Source organism: Solanum dulcamara, chromosome 1 (assembly GCF_947179165.1).
Source record: "Solanum dulcamara chromosome 1, daSolDulc1.2, whole genome shotgun sequence".
Lineage (NCBI taxonomy): Eukaryota > Viridiplantae > Streptophyta > Magnoliopsida > Solanales > Solanaceae > Solanum > Solanum dulcamara.
In genome coordinates this window covers 73,674,500-73,687,379 of record NC_077237.1, presented here as the reverse complement: position 1 = coordinate 73,687,379, position 12,880 = coordinate 73,674,500, and the positions used below count along the sequence as shown (strand labels likewise).

The 12,880-nt window shown below is 37.8% G+C and overlaps 1 pseudogene; it reads right to left on the bottom strand.

Annotated features, from left to right (window-relative positions):
* Window positions 1–217: 217 nt before the first annotated feature.
* On the bottom strand, window positions 218–9,779 carry LOC129894065 (ABC transporter G family member 42-like; annotated as a pseudogene).
* Window positions 9,780–12,880: the final 3,101 nt, after the last annotated feature.

The following is a 12,880-nucleotide window of genomic DNA, read 5'->3' as shown; positions in this document are numbered from 1 at the left end:
AGTCTACCCATACGTGGAGAAGTGTTTGAGTCTTTGCAAAACAAATTTTAGGGTGTTACAAAATGTCCCTAAGATAGCTTTTAAATGCCCCGAAAGCATTTATAGAGTTGATGAATTGGGTGTTTTGTCTGTGCCTAGATTTCTTTGTGTTCATTGATGACATTTTGGTGTATTCCAAGATCGAGGCTGATCATGCTCGTCATTTGAGGAACGTGCTTCAGAGGTTGAGAGATGAGAAGTTGTATACAAAATTCTCTAAGTGTGACTTCTGTCTCCGTTCAGTTGCATTTTGGGACATGTGGTGTCCAAGAAGGGTAATGTTGTACAAATACACAAATTCAAAAAATACTACAAAACCGACCAATACGATGGCAACTAGTTCCATGAAGTTTGTATTATATAAAAATTGATCTATAATGTAGTCTTTGATCTTAGGGTCAATAATCATTCCTAAAATTTTTATGGTATCCTCAACATCACCATACTATGAGACAATGCACATGTAGACAGTCCATGCCACCAGGCAAATCAAGTAATACCAAATCCACCAATTTGTAATTCTCTGTGAGGTTAACAAGAAGAGTTAGTATTGGTGGTTAGGTTCAATATTAACATGATATTTTGAATATGTGAGAAAGATTAAACTTACTAGTCTAGGGATGAAGAAATCTGAGAAGAGATTGAAAAGCGAGAAGAAAGCTATAGCGAAGATTGAATCTACATGGTGGTTTGGTATGTTAGCAACAGTCATCATTCTGTAGTACGTAAAATATATGAAGGAGAAGAAGGTCACAAAGTAGAATCAGAAGAATTTAGCTACTGTCAACTCAAACCCCACCATTGTGTACACCTATAAGAGCATAGTATATGTAGTTTGTACAATAATGTAAGGTCTTCAGAAATGACCTACGATCCAAAAAAATGAAATTGATTTGTGAAATTCAATAAGGTAATCAAAGATTTTTGGTATTAGAAAATAGATAATTAATAAATAAATGTTACCTTTGCCATAGCATATGGTAATGTTGAGTACATCCAGCAGCTCTTTCTCGATAAAAAATGGTTCTTCCAACAGTTACAATTGCCTGTACAGTAGTTGATTCTGCAAGATAGTCAAAACGCGTTTTGAACGCGTAGTCAAAAAAGGAACAAAACGCGTTTTGAACGCGTAGTCAAAAAAGGAACAAAACGCGTTTTGAACGCGTAGTCAAAAAAGGAAGGTTCAATACGCGGATTTTACGCGTTTCTAGTTTCCTATAAATAGAAGACCTCTTGCCCTCATTTATCCCATCCCATAAAGAGAGAGTAAGAATACAAAGAGAGTTATACACCAAGATAAATATTGTAGTCTTGAGTGTCCTCTTTAGTAGTTGTTCCTTTTACAAGAGAGAAGTGTTAATTGTTGTTTTCTCCTTGTATTTGAGAGCTGTGTACTCCATAAAAATATAGTGAGATCCTTCTACCCCGTGGTTTTTCCCTTCTATCATTTAGAGGGGTTTCCACGTAAAATTCTCGTGTCCAATTTATTTTCAATATTTTCATCATATCAAACTTTAGTTGTGGTGCTTTCTCCCACCAACAGTGGTATCAGAGCCCTCGGTTATTCTGTCTGTTTTATGCGAAAGTACTATTTGTGAATAGTAAATTTGGTGAATAGTACTATTCACGTAAATAGTAAATTTCGGTGACGGTACAGTTTGTCACGATTGTTCGCAAAAATATTCAGAAACGATCTAGAAGGGTGTGAAGCAAATAACAATGTCGAGTACAACAAAGTTTGATGTTGAAAAATTCAATGGAACTAATTTCTCATTGTGGAAAATGAAAATAAAAGTGATACTGAGAAAAGACAATTGCTTAGCTGCAATTGAAGGCAGGCCCACAGACTTTGTTGATGACAGCAAGTGGAACGACATAGACAGCAACGCATTTGCTGATCTACACTTGGCACTAGCTGATCAAGTATTGTCTAGTGTGGCGGAAAAGCGGACGGCGAAGGAAATATGGGATACTCTTACAGGGTTGTATAAGGCCAAGTCTTTACATAATAAAATTTTCTTAAAAAGAAGATTGTATACTCTTCGAATGGCAGAATCCATGTCAGTTACTGAACACATCAATACTTTGAATACTCTGTTTTCGCAACTTACAACAATGGGTTGCAAAATAGAGGGTACTGAACGTGCGGAGCTTCTATTTCAAAGTTTGTTTGACTCATATGATCAACTCATCATCAACCTAACGAACAATACAGACAGTCTAGTTTTCGATGAAATTGCAGCCGCTGTCTTGGAAGAAGAAAATAGGCACAAAAATAAGGAAGACAGACAAGGAAGTTCGCAGCAAGCTGAAGCTTTGATGATGGTGAGAGGAAGACCAACGGAACGTGGCCCCAGTGGGAGTCACAATCATGGCAGATCTCAATCAAGAAGTAAGAAGAATGTCAAGTGCTACAACTGTGGCAAGAAAGGGCACTTCAAGAAAGATTATCGGTTCAAGAAGAAGAGTGAACACCCTGAGCCATCAAATGTTCAAGGGAATGTTGCATGTACCTCAGATGATGGTGATATTTTATGTAGTGAGGCAATATCAAATAATGAAGGCAGAAAATGTTTTGCTGATGTCTGGATCATGGACACAGGAGCAACATGGCACATGACTTCCAGGAGAGAATGGTTCCATCAATATAATCCTATCTCAGGAGGGTCTGTGTTCATGGGAAACGATCATGCTTTGGATGTTATTTGTATTGGGTCCATCAAAATAAAGATGTATGATGGCACGGTTCGCACTATCCAGGAGGTACGACATGTAAAAGACTTGAAGAAGAATCTATTGTCTTTAGGACAACTAGATGATAATGGATGTTCATATAAGACTCATGGTGGAGTCATGAGAATATCCAAAGGAGCGCTTGTAGTGATGAAAGCGGAAAAACTTGCGGCAAACCTATATGTGCTTAAAGGTGAAACACACCAAGAAGGAGAAGCATCAACCGCGTCAGCAAGTTCATTTGAAGAATCAACGATAATGTGGCATCTTAAACTTGGCCATATGTCGGAATGAGGTTTGAAGATTCTTGCTGAGCAAAAACTTCTTCCAGGGCTCAAAAAGGTTTCACTACCCTTTTGTGAGCATTGTGTTACCAGTAAGCAAAATAGACTGAAGTTTAGCAGTTCCTCTGCTAAAAGCAAGGAAATACTAGATCTGGTTCACTCTGATGTTTGGCAAGCACCGGTGGAGTCTCTAGGAGGAGCAAAATATTTTGTGTCATTTATCGACAATTACTCCAGGAGAAGTTGGGTGTATCTAATCAAGAGGAAGGCAGATGTTTTTTCAGTTTTCAAAGAATTCAAAGCGCGGGTGGAACTTGAATCCGAGAAAAAGATGAAGTGTTTGAGGACAAATAATGGAGGAGAATACACTGACGATGAATTTAATAACTTCTGTAAACAAGAAGGTATTAAACGATAGTTCACGGTGGCATATACTCCACAACAAAATGGAGTAGCAGAGCGGATGAATAGAACCTTGTTGGAACAGACAAGAGCTATGTTGGCAACTGCAGGGTTGGAAAAACCATTCTGGGCAGAAGCAGTCAAAAATGCCTGTTATGTGATCAATCGGTCACCATCAACCGCAATTGATCTGAAAATGCCAATGGAGATGTGAACAGGAAAACCAGCTGATTATTCTCGCTTATATATATTCGGAAGTCCTGCTTATGTTATGTACAACACCCAAGAAAAATCAAAGTTGGATCCAAAATCTAGGGAATGCATTTTCTTAGGGTATGCTGATGGAGTCAAGGGGTATCGCTTGTGGAATCCCACAGTCCGCAAGGTGGTAATCAGCAGGGATGTTGTATTTGTTGAAAACAAGATACAAGAAAAAGAAGGTAGCACTTCAAAAGAAAAATCAGAGACTACTACAGTTGAAGTTGAAGAAATAGTAGAAGTTCCAGCTTCTTCTGAAGCAGCACCAGAGCACGAAGAACAAGAGCAAGCTGAGATCGAAACTCCAAAAGTTCGACGGTCAACTAGGGAGAGAAGAGAACCAGCTTGGCACTCAGATTATTCTATGGAGAGTAATATTGCATACTGTCTATTAACAGAAGATAGAGAGCCTTGAACCTTTCAAGAAGCTATGAAAGGCCAAGAATCATCTCTGTGGGTGGCAGCAATGCAAGAAGAAATTGAAGCTCTCCATAAAAATAAAACATGGGATTTTGTTCAATTACCACAAGAAAGGAAGGCCATTGGAAACAAATGGGTCTACAAGATCAAACGCAATGGTAATGATCAAGTGGAGAAGTATCGTGCAAGATTGATGGTGAAAGGATTCGCTCAAAAAGAAGGTATATACTTTAATGAGATATTTTCTCCGGTGGTTCTACTCACAACAATTCGAGTGGTCCTGGCGATGTGTGCTACATTTGAATTGTACTTGGAGCAGTTAGATGTCAAAACTGCATTTCTTCATGGAGAACTTGAAGAAGAAATTTATATGCTCCAACCAGAAGGTTTTGAAGAACAGGGAAAAGAGAACTTGGTTTGCAGGTTGAACAAATCTCTATACGGTCTCAAACAGGCGCCGAGATGTTGGTATAAGAGATTTGATTCCTTCATTATAAGCCTTGGATACAACAGACATAGTTTAGATCCTTGTGTTTATTACAAGAGATTTGGTGATGAAGATTTTGTTATTTTGCTGTTGTATGTTGATGACATGTTGGTAGCAGGCCACAACAAAGATCGTCTCACAAATTTAAAGGCACAGTTGGCTAGGGAGTTTGATAAAAAGGACTTGGAACCAGCAAACAAGATTCTAGGGATGCAAATTCACCGAGACGAAGATAATAGAAAGATTTGGCTTTCTCAAAAGAACTACTTGAAGAAAATCTTGAGACGCTTCAAGATGCAAGACTGTAAGTCAATTTCTACCCACTTCCTATTAATTTCAAGTTATCCTCAAGTATGTGTCCTAGCAATGAAGTAGAGAGGATGGAGATGTCTCGAGTACCGTATGCATCAGCAGTGGGAAGTTTAATGTTCGCTATGGTATGTACAAGACCTGACATTGCACAAGCAGTGGGAGTGGTTAGTCGATACATGGCTAATCTTGGTAGAGAGCATTGAAATACTGTTAAGAGGATCCTGAGATACATCAAGGGTACCTCAGATGTTACAATCTGTTATGGAGTATCAGATTTTACTGTTAAAGGTTATGTTGATTCAGATTATGCAGCTGATCTTGATAAAAGCAAGTCCACTACAGGTTATGTGTTTACTCTTGCTGGAGGAGCTGTAAGTTGGGTTTCAAAACTGCAGTCTATCGTGGCTACATCTACAACGGAAGCAGAATATGTAGCAGCTACACAAGCTAGCAAAGAGGCAATATAGATGCAGATGTTATTGGAGGAGCTCGGGCACAAACAAGAGAAGATTGCTTTGTTTTGTGACAGTCAGAGCGCTTTGCATCTTGCAAAGAATCCGGCATTTCATTCAAGGAAAAAGCACATACGAGTTCAGTATCACTTTTTTCGTGAGAAGGTGGAAGAATGCAGTGTGGATATTCAGAAAATTCACACTAATGACAACCTGGCAGATATGTTTACGAAGCCTATCAACAGTAACAAGTTCATATGGTGTCGATCTTCTATTGGCCTAGCAGAAACGTAATATTGCAGTAATTGGGTAGAAAGGATGGTGTGAAGACTTAATTGATTCTCAATTAAATCTTCAAGTGGGAGAATGCAAGATAGTCAAAACGCGTTTTGAACGCGTAGTCAACAAAATGCATTTTGAACGCATAGTCAAAAAAGGAACAAAACGCGTTTTGAACGCGTAGTCAAAAAAGGAAGGTTCAATACGCGGATTTTACGCGTTTCTAGTTTCCTATAAATAGAAGACCTCTTGCCCTCATTTATCCCATCCCAGAAAGAGAGAGTAAGAATACAAAGAGAGTTATACACCAAGATAAATATTGTAGTCTTGAGTGTCCTCTTTAGTAGTCGTTCTTTTTACAAGAGAGAAGTGTTAATTGTTGTTTTCTCCTTGTATTTGAGAGCTGTGTACTCCATAAAAATATAGTGAGATCCTTCTACCCCGTGGTTTTTCCCTTCTATCATTTAGAGGGGTTTCCACGTAAAATTCTCGTGTCCAATTTATTTTCAATATTTTCATCATATCAAACTTTAGTTGTGGTGCTTCCTCCCCCAAACAGATTCCAACAAATAGAACAGTTGTGTACATTGTCCCAACGATTGTCGTTAAATCACTGCTAGTTTCTCTGTACCACAAAAACAGTATAAAGATGTAAATTAGTTACCTTTTTAACAGTCTCTCTACCTCCATGAGGTGGAAATAAGGTATGCGTACATCCTACCCTCCACAGACTCCACTATGTACACTTCTAGCCCTTTCAGTTTACTCAACCCAGTGATCAAATCTTAGCTGTTAGCTATAAAGTAGAAACAAACCTTTTATTGCCAACTTTCTAGAAAATTGCTCCAACCAGGAGGAAAAAACATATTAGAGAGACAGGGGTTACAATTCTAAAAGGCATTTTCTTCCACCTTTCACAAGTTCTTGTGTTCCCATCATCGAATTCTTCAAAAATATCAATACTTGTTTGGTGAATTGTGCACACAACAATTCTCTAGTATCCACTGTGTTTCTAATAGTTCTCACAACAATAGTTGCTGCCCTTGCATCGAGACCAGAAGTCAGTTCGTCCATGAATATAATTGAAATTGGCAACAAGCTCAACTGCTATGATCAATATCTTTCTTTGTTCTGCCGACAAACCTGTAAATCCTGGACAAATCAAATTATGTAAATACTTGTTTTTTACTCTAGAAATATGGTGTTTTTGCCCATCAAAACAAGATTTATTTCTTTATAGCCAGACATGCCATAATATGCTCAAAGGTATAGTTTTCCAGATTTTCTTCAAAGCTTTATGTATTCTCTGGTGCTTCCAACTCTCCAATAATTCCTTCACACTCTGAGGCATGATCCAAGATATCCCGCAAATTATGCACCAGTTACTCCACGAAGCTCAGACACCACTTGCTCCTTCATTTCCTGGAAAAAGTTGATAACCAAAGTTTAGTTCTGTTGTATAAGCAATGTCTTTAGTCTAATTAAAATGATACACCGCTCGAGCTATGTGTATCTTAAGTATAATTTGTAGTGGTAGTTAAGGAAAATATGATAGGATAATGTGCCTCTTACAAGTGTCATGTCGATAAAATAATTCACATTGTCGAAGGACATTGCCAGATGGGTAAACGGGAGTATCATTCCTTTCTTTGCGTCAACACCATTTGCAGCCTTGAGCCATGCATTTTCATTTATGTGAACGCCTTTGGATATGGCACGACTACTCATACACCGATTTTCTTTTCTCTTGCCAAGAATAGTATAATTATAATTAATGTTCATTATTGAGCTCATCATCTTATTTGAGTTATATCCATTTGTTATGAAGTCTCAGGAATTGTGAACCCCAGTAGTGCAGCAGTGCCTATCCAAAATCATCTTTTTTCGGGGAAGACATCAAAGTTTTTTGTCACTTGCATGCCCAACCTTATTGTGTTGTCTGGGGCCTGTGAATTTTGTACATATGGTTAATGAAGTTCACTTTATATATATATTGTCTAATAGTATCTATCATGTTAGTTATGTATAGTTCTATTTAGTTATATGGATAAATTAGTTGACAGGCAAACGTATTTAGAACATAACAATTTGCTCATCCACCTTTGAGCAAACATCTCATTTACAGTTAGGGAGTTGAACCCATAGTAAAAAGGCAAAATCCAAGAGCCTCATCTCCACCAGTTTGGAGTGGATCCTTTCATAAGTAACCAATGTTCTATCAGTGAATCAATTTTTCCGCCTCCTTCATCTTTGCTATCTAACAATTTATTTGCCTATATTCTTTCTATTCTTTGCATGACTTGTTTAACGGGTACCATCATTTGCATGTACCTCATTCATCTTTTTGAGGATAAAACCACCCAATAGGAACACCGGAAGGAGAGTGAGAGATCCACCAGTATGTGCAATAACCATCTTGCTACAAACTCTTGCAATGAGCCTAAATATTCCCATAGCCATTTGTTGGATCAGGAATATCAATAATAATTTCTTGAAGAACCTAAGCAAGAAAGAATAGCAGCACAATTAATTCCACTACTCAGCCACCTACGATTTTAACGACACCAAAGACATGAAAAAAGACACTCATTGTTGTGTGTTTTAGTCATGCTTTATGTGTCATCTGTACAATTGCAATAAGTTAGTACAATACATTTTCAACCTATTCAAAATTCAAGCATAAAAATGAAACAAACTATGGTATTATTGAATTACCTGCTAGCTTCAGGGGCAAAGCTATGGTATAATATGTGGTGTCCGTCCATGCAACAAACTCAAACACAGTTATTGGTGCTTTGAGGAGAGCATTTGGTAGAGTGAAAGCCCAAGGTGGATAGAATAAGTTGTCCTTATGCCTGTAGAAAACAGAAAGTCTGTATGGTTAGTGAGAGTTGAAAACAACATAATTATTTGGAACGTCTTGAAAATATAGACAAAAGAGTTTCTCTTGATCAAAAGCCATTCCTTATCGAAGTTGGCCTTTAATAGCTCTAGTGTTAGAATTGTGTACTTTTTGAATGCTATAGCTGCTTTGTGACTTCTTGATCTTTCATAACGAAATGAGTGTTCATATTCTAATCCCGCGTGGAAGTGCTTAAATCTTTTTCCAAATTCAGTTACTGAAATGTACTTGTATGGTTTGCTTCTATCGGCCCAGTATTGCTCTTGATCCTTTCTCGATGTGTCCTATTTGCACATTTAAATGTTAGATTCTTACGTATTTATATCGGGTTCACTTTCATATGTATAGATTCTTGGGGATTGCATAGAAATGTATGTTGATATGCCTATTCGATTATTACCTCTTGCAAGAAGTCAGCATGTAATGGCCTTGAGGGTCATTTTCAAAAATTTACATGAAATTACTATTTTACCCCTATCATTCATGCCCCCGATTATTATTTGTTCCGCTTGTATGGTTGAATGTGTTAAAATCTTAATACTTAGTGAATTGGGCAAATTCTTAAGTTTTATAGAGTTAAGAGGTGAAAAAGTGGTTTTCGGGACCAATCGAAGCTACAGGTCACAAAATGGGATTCCGTCAGTTTCATCAGCTCTGGAATGTGAAAATTGGTCAAGGGGAGTCTTTGGAATCAGATTTAGAGTTGATATGTAAATTTGAGGTCTTAAGTTAAAAAGTGGGGGTTTTAAATAAATTGGTTTGACTTCGGTCAACGTTTTGAGATCCGAGTGTCGGATGAGGATTATGTCAGTTCCGTTGCATCCAGAACATTGAGTTTAATCTAGTTGAACATTGACTTAGAGCCCCGAGACCTTAATCACCGTTTTGAGTTTTTAGGCCAAAAGTTGAGTTTTAGGCCAATAAGGGATCCGAGAGGGTATTTTGCTCTAAAAAACTTCCTTTAGGAAATCTGATAATTTCATTGAGTAAGAAATATCGAATTCAATAGAGTAGCATATCTAGTTTATTTTTATCGGATCCCGAATGATTTTTGAGGGTCCAACCGAGAGCATTTTGGATTGTATTCCAACTGTTGTTTCTGATTCTGGTGCAGCTCTCCCTTGTTCATTGCAATCGAGACCTTTGACCATGCGATCGCGATGTTTCAATGCATATGTACTCGTGATCTCGAGAGTGGGGTTCACGATCATGATGGTCTTTTCCTTCCAGTGTTCTTCGTGATCGCGAAGATTAGTGGCTCACGATCACGATGCATAATTCGTGTCTGAATAGTATTCAACTTTGGGAGAAACCCCATTTTCACCATTTTTGAGTTCTTGAGCTTCTTGGGGCAATTTTGAGAAGAGGTTTTCGAGAAAATTATTGGGTAAGTAATTTTTTAAACCTAAAACCTTCCTTTTTCATTAATTATTTGATGATTTTAACTCCTAAATTTTAGTTTCAAACTCTAAAACTTCTTGTTTCTTTCCTAATCCAAATTTAAGGAAACGAGTGAAGATGTGTGGAAGTGAAAGCCCCTGGGATTATTGAACGTAAATCATCTTATAGTCCAAATAATCCCGTACCATGACATATTTTTACGTTATTTTGTACTCCATTTTTATAGATTTTTCAATCATGAGTTCCTTATTACTAGTAGAATGTAATTTTGTAATAAAATTCTAGATTTGACCCTTTACAAAAATGATCTATTTTTAGACTATTTTACCTTCGGTTCTGAAACCTATCAATATGGGTGTCATTGGACTCCTTGTGAAGAGTATATTTCATTCCTGATAGTGGGTTGTCATTCTGGGTGTTGAATTCGAGAGTTCATTCTTAGGTGGAGGTGATCGAGTACGATTTCGGCTATTGAGGTAGGTTTGGTTATCCTTCTGTGGGCTGATTTGGGGTGATTCAACAAATTCTATGCTATAGACTTTGGGATGGGGTAGTAGTGTAGTTTGAGACTGATAATTTATGTTGTGATGCCCGTGTGAGGGCCTTATGTGATAGTTTGTCTGTTATTGAGACTGTGTAATCTATGACTTAATTGAATTAGAGGTGTGAAATGGTTATTTGACTTGAGATGCCCACATGAGGGGTTGATTTAGGGGTTTTGAGCTCACCTAAGTATTGAAATATTGTAGAAAGTGGGTGAACACTTAATTTGAGGTATTTCCTTTCCATTACTGTCTACTAAGGATCAATATCATATTTAGGTTAAGTTTTGAGAACTTTGAACCTTAAACTACATGTTGAGTTGAATATTATGTCCATACCTTATATGCTGTGAGTGGATTCATCCTCATTCATATCATTATTAATCATTGAGAAGTTGAGGATTGTGGAAATCCTTTTGAAAAAGAAAATGTGTCATCTTTTGTGTTCTTGACCATGAGTAGGTGGCAAATTGATGAGATATTTGTATCATGAGTCCTTGGCTATGAGATGGGTGGCAAGGTAGTTGATATATTGAGGTTGTGATAAGATATATGGTCTGTGAGACCCCCATGGGTCCTTCTTGGTAGCACAGCTCGGCAGGTGTATACGACAGGTTGTGCGACAGCCTTGATCCCACCATACCATCATATCATTGCATCCTCATAACATAATGTATTGCATTGATATCTATGATAGTTGTTCTATCTGTTTAATTGTGATATTGAACTGTATTTACCTGTTTACCTTATTCACGTCGTTCTATATAAATTGGCGGCAACGTAGCCGAAGTGGGATTTTTCTACATGTAGGTGGAAGCGTTCCTTAGTTTATTTCATAGTTTTTGATTAATTCCTTATACTAAGTTGGTTAAACCTATTGAGTACTTGTGGATTGTACTCACCCCTACTTTTATGTTCTTTTTGATGTAGATACTAATTAGGGTATCCCACGCGGCAGCTGATCTCCTTCTCTTGCATATATTTACTATTCAGATCACTAATGAGATCTTGGGATCCAGATCGCCGCTAGTTCATATTTTATTTATAACTTTTTCTATATTTAGAGACTTATACTGTATACTCAGACTTAGTTTGGAATTTAGATGCTCTTAAACTTATAACGTCAGGTTTTGAGATAGTTTTTGTTGTTGTCCTTTAATTTGTGTTTATTTGTGGACTGACTTCCCTTTGGGAGTGTCTCATGGCTTTACCTTTCGGCTTACACATCAAAATGAGGTTTGGAATATGTACCATCATGACCTCAATTTTTGGATCGTGACACAACATCTCCTTTTTGTTGAAGATAAAGATAAGGATGATGATCAAGACACCTAACTGACCGGGATTAGTGCATTCACTTAGTCTTATTATAATCCTTGTAGGAGTCTATGTGTGTAATTCTTAGAGTCCTAATATGAGTCTATGTTAAAGCATTGTATTAGCTAGAATAGAAATCTTGTGTTAGGTGAAGTCTGTTGTAGTATTCTCCTATATAAAGGAGCTATTGTAATTGAGATTATCATTAATCAATACACATAAATAGTTTCTCCTAAACTACTAATGTATGAGTATGAGGATGATTATGAGCAGCAGATTGAGGAGTAGAGGCCAGCCCAGTCTCCAGCGGTCCCTAATAGTACTTTTATGCTTCAGGAGTTATTGATTAGACCATTGGCTAAATTTGATAGTGCTCTAACTCCTGGTGTCCTCCCATGTACTTCAGGCTCTCCTATTGTAGTTGGTACTACATCACCAGTTTAGGAGCCTAGCGTTGGGTCTCAGACACCTAGTTCTTCCTCTACGCCTTCTATCATACCTCTGAGATTTGCAGCTCTGTCAGTTTCTGCTAGTGCTGCCATGTCGATAGCTGAGCAGAAGAGCATTGAGAGATTTGTTCAGTTGGCACCTCCCAGATTTGATGGCATGGCTGGGGAGAAGGCCTATGATATTTTTGACTGAGTACCAGGACAGGTTGTTTAAGTAGGGTATTCTTGAGGCACATAGAGTAGCCTACACTTCATAACAGTTTACAAAGGTTGCCAAGAAGTGGTGGAGATCGATTATTGCCCGTGGCCTACTAGTTACCCTATAATGAGTTGGGAACAGTTTTCAGAGGTGTTTCTTGAGAGATTTATACCTTATAGCCTTCGTGATCAGCGCAAAAATGAGTTTGACAGACTGGAGCAGGACACCCTATCCGTTTCTAAGTACAAGGCTTGCTTCCATGGGTTGTCGCATTATACAATGTCAAGTATTCCCATTGAGTTTGAGATGATTCACAAGTTGGTGAACTGATTCGCTGGTTATCTTCAAGAGGCCACAACCTCTTTTGTGCTATCAGGTGGTACTTTCTAGAGTGTTATTGACCA